General features: G+C 41.4%; 1 protein-coding gene across 2 annotated transcripts in view; it reads right to left on the reverse strand.

The window, feature by feature from the left end:
- Positions 1-13,000, reverse strand: part of jak2a (Janus kinase 2a) — an 86,146-nt gene that overhangs the window by 59,200 nt on the left and 13,946 nt on the right. Inside the window, exon 1 of one of the 2 annotated variants that reach the window (XM_072661250.1) lies at positions 2,999-3,218. The exons of the other annotated variant lie outside the window; for it this stretch is intronic. The gene's annotated coding sequence lies outside the window, so the exon portion shown is untranslated. Of the gene's footprint in view, positions 1-2,998; positions 3,219-13,000 lie in introns of those variants that run through there. 2 annotated transcript variants of the gene reach the window in all.

The raw sequence follows: 13,000 nt of genomic DNA on the forward strand, positions 1-13,000 counted from the left end.
AATACTAGAATTTCATGTGTTAGATATTACACTGTGTGTTTTTTTTCTTTTGGCAACTTTTACATTTTATAATAAAAAATGTTTGTTTACAATCCGAGCTATTATTAACTAGATATGCTGCCTTTATTGTTGGTTGCACCACAAGAAGTCTTCTACTCGATAAACCAGGGTTTGCCCCAGGTTTAGGCCCTTTGTCTGTGTTCAGCATTGGGCTGAAGTCGGGTTGGTTCTGTTTATATGCAGTAAATTAGCTGGTATATCTGTTTTGTCAGCTACACTCTTAAAAATAAAGGTGCTAGAAAGGGTTGTTTGAGTGATGCCACAGAAGAACTATTTTTGGTCCCATAAAGAAATGTCGGTGTGGGGAACCTTTGCATTGGTAAATATCCTTTCCATCAACTTCTTTAACCTCTTAAACAGCCCCTGTCCCGCTGCTGGGCCGAAAGTGTTATTACAAACTTCTAGTACCAAAAATTAGCCCCTCCAGTTTATGCAGACGCCCCTGTAGTTCCTCAATTATACACCTAAGTGTGTAACAAGCCTTTCTTCGTTACGGGGTTAAACCTTTAAAAGTCTCCTCAAACACCATCTCTTCACTCAAACAACCCCTGCGTAATGTCTAATACATGAAATTCTAGTATTGTGCCATATATATATATATATATATATATATATATATATATATATATATATATATATATATATATATATATATATTTTTTTTTTTTTTTTTTTTTTTTTTTTTTAACAGTGTATTCAAACACATTGACGATTACATGTAATTGTGGGGAAATTATCACCAAAAATAAATGCAGGAATGACAGTGTTGGCTATCATGTAAATATTATTAGCTGAGTAATAAACGCTGGAATAACAGATTTTATGATAAATACTTTTTTTTTTACAGAATCCAGAGCTGAACAACATACCGATTCAACACTATCATCTCTATGTGTGCATGAGCAATAGCCACATCGCAGGTCACATGTGAAATGTCATATTTAATCATACAGGTCGTGCTACAATCTGCTTAATACCAAACGGAAAGTCACATTTTTCTTATTTTTCATTACATATCAACCAGGGATGCACCGATCTAACTTATTTCTGTACCAATACAGATACTGATACATGAACTTTGCATGACGGCCGATACCCGCTACCAATCCGATACCATTGCTGAATTAATAAACCATATACCATGACCATCTGGGAGAGACTTAAGGCACCAGGATTGACGTAATAGTTACTTTAGTAAAACAAACTATAACAAATGAACACAGATATAAATAAACCCAATATCTGTTTATTGGTCCCTCAAATGAATAACTGTCATCTGGGCTCAGGACTTTTATTCTGAAATTCAAAGTCTGTAAAAACTAAAGTGGAGCGAGCAGCTCCTCCCTTCTCGGTTCTCCTTATACGGAGGATAAGCTGGATTACTAATTCTGGTGTGAGAATTGGGTTCCGTGAATTGATCGGTCCTTTGAATCAGACTAATTATCCGATACCTGATCCAGCTGATTTTGTTAGTATCGGGACCGATATCCGATCCTAGTATCAAATCGGTGCATCCCTAATATCTACCACAGGCTGATTCTATCAGCTCAATATCATTTATTTCACACCAATCTTGGATCAACAGAGGTTATTATTATTATCATGACATGTTGGATCTTTGACGTCTGAAGGAATCTCTGTAAATCTCTGAAACTCCTGTATTGTTTAATATTACAAGTAGGGCTGGGCGATATGGTAAAAATGATTATATCACAATATTTAAAAATTTTCACGGTACATGATATTTATCACAATACACAAGATCACACGAAAAAATTGACAGTGACAGATTCTTAAAAACTACTGTCCAAATACTCCCGTACTTAGTTCAGTGATTGATATTCATGTCTTAATCACAATACAATAAAATAGCATCATATTGCCCAGCCCTAATTACAATATACACTGCAGAGCAACAAAATATCGTAATGTCAGTTTTTTTTTTTTTTTTTTTAAGAAACTGTATTCAATCTTTTTTTTTTTTTAAACAGGTTACAGTTGTTTACGGTCATGATTTGACAGCTTTTCACCGTAAAAACTACAGACATTTTCATGGTGTGGAGCTTCCTACCCTAAAGAAAATAGGCAGCATTAGCACAGACATGCAGGCGAATTAACCATTTAACACTCCAAGGCTTATTACACACTAAGGGACCTCTGTACAATCTGGTGGGGCTATTCTTTAGTAAAAGAAGTGTGTAATAACACTTTCAGCCCAGCAGTGGGACACACATTTTTTAGTGTGCAAAACAGAGCTCAATAATATTAGACTATAGATATAGATAAATGTTTAATTGCTGCTTTTATTAAAGGGTTAAAGGGTGCAAAGACTCAAGAGGTTAGGTAAGATAGAATTAAAGAAACAGCAATCTACACTTGTCTGGAGGTTTTTCCACTTCCATTCACTAGCTTTTATCCCATTACATCTCTTTTATGTGTCCACATACTAAAGCGTAATACTCCGTAACTACATGAAAAACAACTCTCAACACCTTCATCATGCTATTGGCTTCCACGGCTGTAAGGTTAAGGGGTTATTTAGTGTCCTATATAAGCATACATTCCTAAAATCTACGAATGCTGTGGCGTGTAGGCTGCTGATTAGTCCGTGGTCACATTAGTGACCTTTTGTGCGCGCATAAATGTGTGTGAGCAACACTGATGCCCTTAATAAACCAGGTCTTTAAACCCTAGAAAACCCCAAACGTGAATACAATCAAATGAGTGAATTAACCAAATATGATTCTTAATATGATTCATCTTCAAATGCTTTTAAACCATGACCACCTCCAGAGTCATCGGGCTGCTGAAGCCAACCACACACACACACACACACACACCATGCTGCGCAAATACACACATGTAAACGCGCCCAAGCACAAGTCATAAAATACACACCTCTGAAAAGTAATAAAGTGACCAAAATGACCACATTTACCTGCATGCAGGTGCTCCGGAGCCTCCTGCCAATCAAAATCAGACGCATTGCAGGACTGTGATAAACGGCGGGGGAGTCCACAAAGGGTTAATAGTTCAAGCCTAATAAGAACCGACAATAACAGCAAGAACCGGACGAATCTGCTCTAATTTGCAGCGTTTAAGAGCGACTGGTGCGTTTCTCCTGCTGGCTGCTCGATGGAGGCCGTGGGACAGCTGGGGTTTTCCCTTCAGTTTGAGAGTTAAAAAGTTAAAAAGCAGAAGAAAAACAGCAGAAACCCCCCACGCCCCTTAACGCGTTACGTCACACTCTGTCACAGCACTTCAGTTGGTCACCCCGTGGCTTCTGTGGTGTGACTGCAGAGCTGCAGAAACAGGATGTGAGAAACTAGGAGTGTGTGTGTGTGTGTGTGTGTGTGTGACAAGGTTTTAAATGCAAAAGTGCTTCGGGTTAAGGACGGAAAATCCTCAAATATGTCAGTATTAGTCGTAGGAATGTCCAGTGGATCGGGATCGGGGCAGATCCAGGCCTATTTAACCCCAATCCAGTTCAGAGCCTTTGTTTTAACCACAGTGTTCAGAGCGCCACCTGGTGTCCTCAAGGCGCCTTTAACGGACATTATCCCTGGCCAGCCGGCAGCAGCAGCAGCAGTGTGGACGTTCTCAGAAGGTAAATAAAGGAGTTGAGGTTCTGCAGTGTGGAGCTATTTTACAGTGGAACCTGAAAACAGACCATAATATCTGACCCTCACTGGAACGCTCTGTTTTACCAGCGGGAGAACCGCAGAACTGCTCACTCGCCTTTCTCTGTTTATAAAGCAGCACTGAAGAACCCGTTCAGAACCGCTTCAATTTCACACCAGTAGACCAACGACCACAGATACCAGTCCGAGTGTGTACCACTACTCATTAGACTGCAGTGAAGTAAAGGAGCTGGGAGCTGATTGGTCAGGGAGGAGATCAGACTGGATTATTAGATATTAAACACTATAAAACATCATTTTAAGAAAAGTCTGGACTAAACTGAATTAATCAGTCCAGAAAGTCTGATTATAGAAACTGAGACTGAAAATAAAGTGATTTTACTGAACCCATTAATCAGCAGCTCGTCTGATCTAAACTGTGGGGTTGGATTATTATTTACACACACACAGATCAGATCAGAATCAACTAATAATCAGCATTAAGAGACTTTCGATCAGAGGGGCAAAAAAATTGTATCAGGACATCCCTATGAATTATTTCTAGATGATTAAAATTCCCTACACTGTGAAAAATAACAGTGCTTCTAAAGGTTCTCTGAGGGATGCCATGGAGGAACCACCCAAATGGATCCCTATTCATTTTCTTAGGGCACTACTGAGTATATCAGCCATTTTTCTCTGAGTGTCACAGTGGAATTTGAGCTGTGAATTTGTGATTTTGCGGTACTGCCACATCTCCCACAATGCACTGGTAATTCCTAGTGAACAGCTCAGCTCACTACATCAGCTGAATGTAGACCAGAAAGCTATGCGAGTCTTTTGGTAAGTCTTCTTACTAAGCAACAGTGATGATTACCAGCCACTGGACACTGAATTTCACATACTTTCCCACATAGTTTGTTAACAGTTGGCATAGGCTGCTCAGCAACATAGCGCTCAAAGTCCATTAGTCCATGAACAGCCCAAGGCTTTACTAACCTTACTTCAGAATTCAGTCCTGTGTGTATGCGGAGGTTTAAAGATGGCTCAGTCAATCCCATATTTGTTCATGAGAGCTGATGATGAGGAAGTGTCTGAATTCTTTTGAGTGTCTATAACGCTACTTATGGAAGTAAATAGTGCTTCCCTATAAGGGCTGGGCGGTATGACCAAAAATGTGCATCATTTACTCATATATTATTATTATTATTTATTATATATTATTATTATAGATTTTTGCCAGTAAAACTGACTTATGAATTGCCTTCTTTTTTTTTATTAGAATCCTATTAGAAACAGCAGGCCTGTCTTTATAGGTTACCAGTGGCTTACTTACTTACTACCAATACACATATTTAACAGCAGAAATCTATATTAAATATTTTTTGTGTGCAAAACAGAACTCAAAGATATAATACAGATAAACCTGTTATTGCTTTGTTGTTTAAAACATATTTTGAAAGTTTATGAACTAAAAAGTTAAGCAGAGAGAGAGAGAGAAAGAGTTAAAGAGCTCTGTTTTTGTAATTTACTGGGTGATTGTAGCTAAAACGTCCAACAGACTGGTTAGCGAGCTCTCCCAAAGATCTTGTATGAGTTGTAACGCCTGCCCCTCACTCCTCCAAGAAGTGGGTGGGCTTGAAAACAGGCCAGGGTCCTTCAGGAGCGTTTGTGTACTAGCCTACTGTTGCTAGCAACACAATGCTAATTATTTTAAGCTGTTTCAAATCAAATCAAATCAAATTTTATTTGTCACATACATAGTAATGCACAGTATAACTTGCAGTGAAATGCAAATTTTTGACAGTCTGCCCACATCAAAGCTATTCAATAAAGATCTAAATTTAAACTTAAAATAAACCTTAACTTAATGAAATAAAGCGCAAAAGTAAAAAAATTAAAAATAAAATAAAATAAGTTACATTTAAGTTAAATTTAAGTTAAAAAATAAAATACAAAAATATAGAATTATAGAAATATAAGAAGCAAAAAATGTTATGTTTATGATGCGACTAAATTACACAGTGCTAAATTTCGTTCTGCACTTGTTTGTTACGTTTCAATATTACTGTATATAAGGAACGAGGGCCGTAGCACAAATTTTAAATGATATCTACTAAATGAACCACCATACCACCCAGCACTACCCCCTATACTATCGTGCAATCGTTTCAATCCAATCACAGCCTCACTGTAATAAACACGTACAGAGCCGAACACTCAAAAGTATTCAGCGCATCCAACAATAAGGGAAGGGCAGCCTTGAGCTTCTTCTTTCACAGCGATAGAAACATGGCAGCTCACAGAAAGCTCTAACTCCACATGCTGATCTATTTAGCTATGAAGAATGTGAACACGCACATTTTTGCGACGTACAGCACATGAAGACCAAGTGGCTGGATGTACTGCCAGCTAACATTACATTAAGACGGATCCAGTTAACCAGTGGCAGATGCAGCAGCAAGAGTGCATAGCTTTGAATGAGCAAACAAACATCAGCACACCACAACCACTAATGTCTTGAACCACAGTGACCTTCCCATCATTTACAGCGCATTCCAACAGCCTTCATTCAGAAGCACTTTCAGGAGTTTCCCAGCCTCCAGAGATTGCTGGTCAAGAAACGTTAGTTATGCAAGTATGCAAATGACTTGTGGAACCAAGCTGTTTTGACACATTTTAGACACGACTGTGGTTCAACATGGCCTAAAACGTTTAAGACTAGAGGTAATTAAACCTCAGCCAATACGCAATACTTAGCTTAGCCGTTACATTAAAACCACCAAAAACAGCCGAGGCATGGACTCCACCAGCCTCCTGAGGCTGTCCTGTGGCACCGAGCGCTGTACACTGCAAGGTGGGACCTCCATTACCATCCCATCAGTAAGTCTTGGGCACCCATGACCCTTGTGCTGCTGGTTCACCAGTTGATTTCTATCCAGAAATCCATCAAAAGGCCTGTCTGATGTTTTAGAGACGTTCTGACCCAGTGGTCTAGAACCTAGAACACCACAGCTCGGTTCTCAGATTCTTACGTCTGTCCATTTGTCATGCTTTTAACACGGACATCCCTTCACGAACTGACTGTTCACTTGCTGCCTAATATCTCTACCCCTTGACAGATCAGTGTTATTCCTCACTTCACTGGTTTTAATGTTATGGCTGATCAATTTCCATAGTTTGTTTGTTGTTTTTTTAATTAATAGGGATACTGTGAATCAATGAATGGCAATGTGTAGCAATATAATCGCAACACAGGGTTGCACCCTCACCGCTCACGTCCTAATCTGCTCATATCACCCATAACTTTAACTTCATAACTGTTGAAAGGCCACAGCTGGAGACTTGAGTGTATGAGGGTAATTTGAGTGTGTGTTTCTGTATTAAAAACATGGATTAATTAATTACTCAGTATTTCTATTTCTGAAGAAGTCAGTAACTGGTTGTGTATTCACGGGTCAGGAAAGACGTCATTAGACGTCATTAAAGGCTGAAAATAGCAGTCGGGTCAGGACACTGTGATTTTACACACTTCTAAAGGCTAATCAAATGCTTTACGCTCTGGAGAAAGAAACCAGAATGAAAGATCAACCTTTTTTCCCCCAACAAAAATCAAGTTGGGGCAGTGGTGGCTCAGCGGTTAGAGCTCTGGGCTGTCGATAACAGGGTTGTAGGTTCGATTCCCGGGTTCGGCAAGCTGCCACTGTTGGGCCCTTGAGCAAGGCCCTTTACCCACTCTGCACCCCGGGCGCTGGAGTTGGCTGCCCACCGCTCTGGGTGTGTGTGTGTGTACTCACTGCCTCTAGTTCACTAGTGTGTGTGTGTGTGTGTGGTTAAATGCGGAGGACACATTTCGCTGTACAGTGACAAATACCTGCACCTTTGCCCTCACCATCACCCCAGAATCCTTTTTTACAGCATACTGAGGTCACATAAGGTGAAAATCAGCACTACACAATAGTGTTAATCAGTGTTAATGCTCTGAAAAAGCAAGCGTAGTGGGGCTCTCCCCGAAGATTCCCCAATTCAGCCTGAACTGTCTGAAAAGCAACCACTTCAAAGACATCCGCTGCTTTAACCTTAACGGAAAGAGAGAGCTCTGTTTTTATTAATGACTGAACGTGTTTTTAATTAACGACTGAACAGCGAGTCGAGCAGAAAACTCACCAGTGGAAGAACATTTACGTTACAGTTTGAGGCTTAAAACTTGTAATCCATGTACAATCGGATGTTTGATGAAGCTGTAGGACGCTCAGAGTGGGTGTGAAGAAAGTTCAGACCCTGATTTTTCTTTCTGTGACATTAACTGACCTCTCTCTAGCTACTTTTTTTTCCAGCCAAAAGATTGTTACCACATTGACATGTCATTTACATACGGAATTTAGTATGTTCGCTGCCGTCCAATGAAAACCATGCATTTCCAATATTGTCCCGTTTTTAGTTCTGTCCATAGGTGTGAATAACGCTGAATGAATGGACCAATAGAAATGCTCTAAATGATTTGGGCTAAACTCTCATATGTAGTCATTTTGTTAAGACCATCTGTCACCATTTTGGACATATATGTCTCACTGGACAGCAACGAAGGGCTCCACTGTCCACGGTCAGAAAGTCCTCTAAAAAGATGCCTCTAAGCTTAGATACTGGCGTCCAGTACTGATACCTAGACACAGCTGAACCTCAGTCCTCGGCAGTTAGAGACAGTACATGCACCGCACTGTGTCTGAATATCAAAGAAAGAAAGGACATTGAAGTGCTATTCCATGCTTCTTAAAAGACAGCGTCTTCAGCCGGCTACATTGACAAAAGTATTGGGACACCTGCTCATTCATCGTTTCCTCCGCAATCAAGTTTAACTTCATAACTGTTGAAAGGCCACAGCTTGAGACTTGAGTGTATGAGGGTAATTTGAGTGTGTGTTTCTGTATTAAAAACATGGATTAATTAATTACTCAGTATTTCTATTTCTGAAGAAGTCAGTAACTGGTTGTGTATTCACGGGTCAGGAAAGACGTCATTAGACGTCATTAAAGGCTGAAAATAGCAGTCGGGTCAGGACACTGTGATTTTACACACTTCTAAAGGCTAATCAAATGCTTTACGCTCTGGAGAAAGAAACCAGAATGAAAGATCAACCTTTTTTCCCCCAACAAAAATCAAGTTGGGGCAGTGGTGGCTCAGCGGTTAGAGCTCTGGGCTATCGATAACAGGGTTGTAGGTTCGATTCCCGGGTTCGGCAAGCTGCCACTGTTGGGCCCTTGAGCAAGGCTCTTTACCCACTCTTCACCCCGGGCGCTGGAGTTGGCTGCCCACCGCTCTGGGTGTGTGTGTGTGTACTCACTGCCTCTAGTTCACTAGTGTGTGTGTGTGTGGTTAAATGCGGAGGACACATTTCGCTGTACAGTGACAAATACCTGCACCTTTACCCTCACCATCACCCCAGAATCCTTTTTTACAGCAAGGGTATTGGGTGAATAGAGTTAATCCAGCTTCTTTTGGAGTAACTATGTCTACAGTTCAGGGGAAAAGGCTTTCTACTAGGTTTTGGAGGAGAACTGCTGTGAGGATTTGATTGCATTCAACAATAAGAGGCGTTAATGGCGTTGAGATGTCGGCTGGCTGCCACCCAAATTCAGGCTGTGATAACGGTAAAGGTTAAGGTCATTACTCTTTTTCATTACTCTTTTTTTTTTTTGGCTTTAGCTATATTTTTCCGCCTCGACGAGGGGTGTCATCAACCCAGCCCTGAGAGAGCAAAGCCAATTGTGCTCTCTCGGAGCCTGGCTGCTGACAGCAAGGGATTTGAACCAGCGATCCTTGGATCTTAGTAGCAGCGCCTTGATCCAATGTTAGTGTATTTCTACTTTTTGCTTTTGTTTCCCCACATAGTTCAATCTTTCACATTGCATCAGAATGTTATGATGGATGGACCCATAGAAATGCTCCAAAATGACTTCTTTTCTTTTTCTGTTCCATTTAAGTAAATTAGGAAGTTTTAAGAAGTCTAAAAAGATTTTTTGTTGTTGCTTCTCCTATAAAGTTGCCATTTTGGAGATAAAGGTTTTTTTACAGGACAGCAATGATGTGCTTGCTCTGAATTACATGAAACCAGACACCTTTTCAGACTGCGGATAAACAGCTGAACTCGGAGGAGAACACTCACTACCACCTCTGCTACATCAGCTTACAGGCACACATCACTGACCAACGCTAAAGGTGGACGCTCTAAACACTCGAACGTCTAAAAGATGATGTAGCTGTTCATGCTTTTGTGTGTTTTACCTTATAAATGTAGGTTTCTGCTGAAAAACGTGATTGTTAGAGTTGTTCTGAAATTGGAAATGAACTAAAGAAAGGAGGCTTTTCAACTCAAGTACTCAAATATTACTGCAAATATTACAGATCAGACTGAGAGGTGTCTCACAAACGCAACGTGCAGAAATACAAATGCGACGCTAGTATTATTAATGAAGCACAACAACACAAGCCTTCACTGATAAACACACACAAACACACTCCGACGGCTTGTTTTTGGGGTTATCAGGATGCCTGCTGGGAGGGATAGCTAGCTGACACACACTTATCAGCATACTCACACTCGCAGACACACTCACACATACACACACACTCACTCACACAGAGCCGGCAAAGATACCGACCTCAGCTAATCCAGTATCTCACACAGAAACTGCAAGTTTTGTATGAGGTGAAGAAAGGCCGTCTTGTACAGTAGGGTTCTTATTCCAGGCACTACAGGCACTTAAATAAGCTAGACTCAGTAAAGACAGTGGAGGGGATAGCTATATAAGCTTATATATAACCTTAGATATACAGTAGTTATTTATTTTAACCCAATTATTATCCCAATTTTAGTCGTTTCCATTCCCACCCTGTAGCCAGGACTCAATGCTACCAGCAGCCAAACATTTCAGCACACAAGAAAATGGGATATTGGTCATGTTTCCACCCACTAACGTCAATTTTTGGATGACGTAGGCTACTAGTATTAGGTCCGGCATCAAAACAAGCAAAATTTAACTGAGCAAAATTATCTTTACAGCAGTTTGGGCTCTTTTTATGGCTGTGGTGTTGTTTGCAGTTCAGAGAGGCCAGGCAGGACGAGCCGTAGCCCACCTAATGAGGGCCTGAAATCTCTACCACCCAGCAGTGCGGACCAGCATTTTTAACACCAGCCTTGAATTCGCCATTTCAGAAAGTCGACAGCAACCTTGGAAAAGCTGCGTGTCATGATCGGACCATCTGCAGGGCCAGCCTCTGTTTTCTCCCGTCACCGGCCCCCCGTGCCAACTGATAAGAGAATTGTGTGACTTACAGCTTGATGGGTCATCATTTATTTATAAAAAAAACCCTTTTCCACCTCTCTTCTTTACATGTTGGCTTTAGCTTTCTCGGCTCTCTAACTTTTTCCATCTCATCCTGGTGCTGAAATCTCCTTTTTTACCCCTTTTTTCTACTACCTAGGTGCTCGGAGGTAAGCGCAGCTCCCCAGCTCCGATACAGCAGCTAACAGACGCCTGTGCTGACCATCGTCACACTGGGAGTGGTGTGGGGAGGGAGTGCCGTCAACCCACCCATTAGAGAGAGCAGGGCCAATTGTGCTCTCTTGGACTGCGGCTGCTGATGGCAAGTTATTTGAACTAGCGACCCTCAGTTTACAGCGGCAGCGCTGGACCACTGGGAGTCCAATTCGGGGCTTTTTTGTATTGTTTTATTATTTCCTGTTGTTGTCACACCAATTATTTTTATTTTAACAGATTTGTATTGTTTGACACATGTACAGCCTGTTTTGCTATATATATTTATATGGTCTCCCTCTGCGCACCATCAGGCCCCTGCAACTCATCCAGAATGCAGTGGCATGGGTCGTCTTCAATGTCCCTAAATTCAGCCATGTCTCTCCACTGCTGCGTTCCCTCTTTACTGAAGCTTCCTATAGCTGCTGCCCAGGTCATCAGATTCAAAACCCTGACTCTGGCCTACAAAGCCGAGAACGGACCAGTCAGCCCCTCCATACTTGATGGCGATGGTCAAAAGCCCGATCTGCACCGAGAGCCCTTTGAGCTTCAAGTACGGCTCGGCTCGACCCGCCATCCTTTAAGATCCACGGAAGACGAGCGTCCAGACTTTTTACTGTCCTGCACCGAAGTGGAGGAACGAACTTCCCCTGGGAGTCCAAACAGCAGAGTCCAACACTCGCTGTCTTCAAACCCAGACTGAAGACCCTCCTCTTCAAGAGTACTTGGACGAATAGCAGAGTACTATGGTCACCTTATTGACTTGTGTTTAGTAATGTCTAAAGCTTAGAGGATCTTTGAATTATTAGTCTATTAGTCTAAACTAGCTGAGGTTTTTTCTTGGGTAAATAGCAAAGTACTTTTGTAAGTCGCTCTGGATAAGAGCGTCTGCTAAATGCCTTAAATGTAAATGTAAATATATAATGTAGGACCATGCTCAGATAGTTGGAATCTGTGGTTTTAGCTTTACATGTTAGTTTTTTGCAGGATGTGTTATTTCAGTTAGTTCCCACAGACTTAAACCCTTACACTCACCCAAACCTATCTGTAACCTCACAAAAACACACCCCTAAACCCCACCCTAACGTTCACCTCTCACATCCACACCTAATTCAACCCTCAACTTCAAACCTCAGCAACCAGACACTTGCTTTGGCCTCTTTTAGATTGCTTATTAAAAGCTGTAGGTTTTTTTAGTTAGTCATACAGAGCAGCCAAATGTCCCCATAACCACATCACACTGCCACACAGAACCTGTTAGTAAGCCTAATCTTAAACCTAACAGTAACCTGAGTGAACAGAACGATACACTGACAACCCTGTTGCCCTGAAACTGTGCAAAAATTTGACTAGCAGCTTCAAAATCCACCAGAATCTCAGTCCCTGCTAAAGCCCAGCTGAAGGACAATCCCCAGCCACGAAGCTATCGCTGATACACACTCATAAACAGAACTCTGCTGTATCTGCCCTTCATCTTCAGACCACAACGACACACACTTGATGATCACGTTCACCCTGAGCTGAGTTACTGATACACTACGTGTCCAAATGTTTGAGGACACCTCCTCAAAGGCATACAGTCAGCTACTTTAAGTTGCACCCATTGTAAAGACAGGCACACACAGCTTGCCCAGTCCTTTTAGAGAAGTACTGTGAATAGAATAGGACTCTCTGGAGCAGATAACTATGAATCTATCGGCACCATGCCTAATTGCCTAATTCCAGGCGTGGGCTAAAGGGGTATAAAGCCCCCCAGTATTGAGCTGTGGAGCAGTGGAAGAACTG

This window comes from Salminus brasiliensis, chromosome 18 (assembly GCF_030463535.1).
Source record: "Salminus brasiliensis chromosome 18, fSalBra1.hap2, whole genome shotgun sequence".
Lineage (NCBI taxonomy): Eukaryota > Metazoa > Chordata > Actinopteri > Characiformes > Bryconidae > Salminus > Salminus brasiliensis.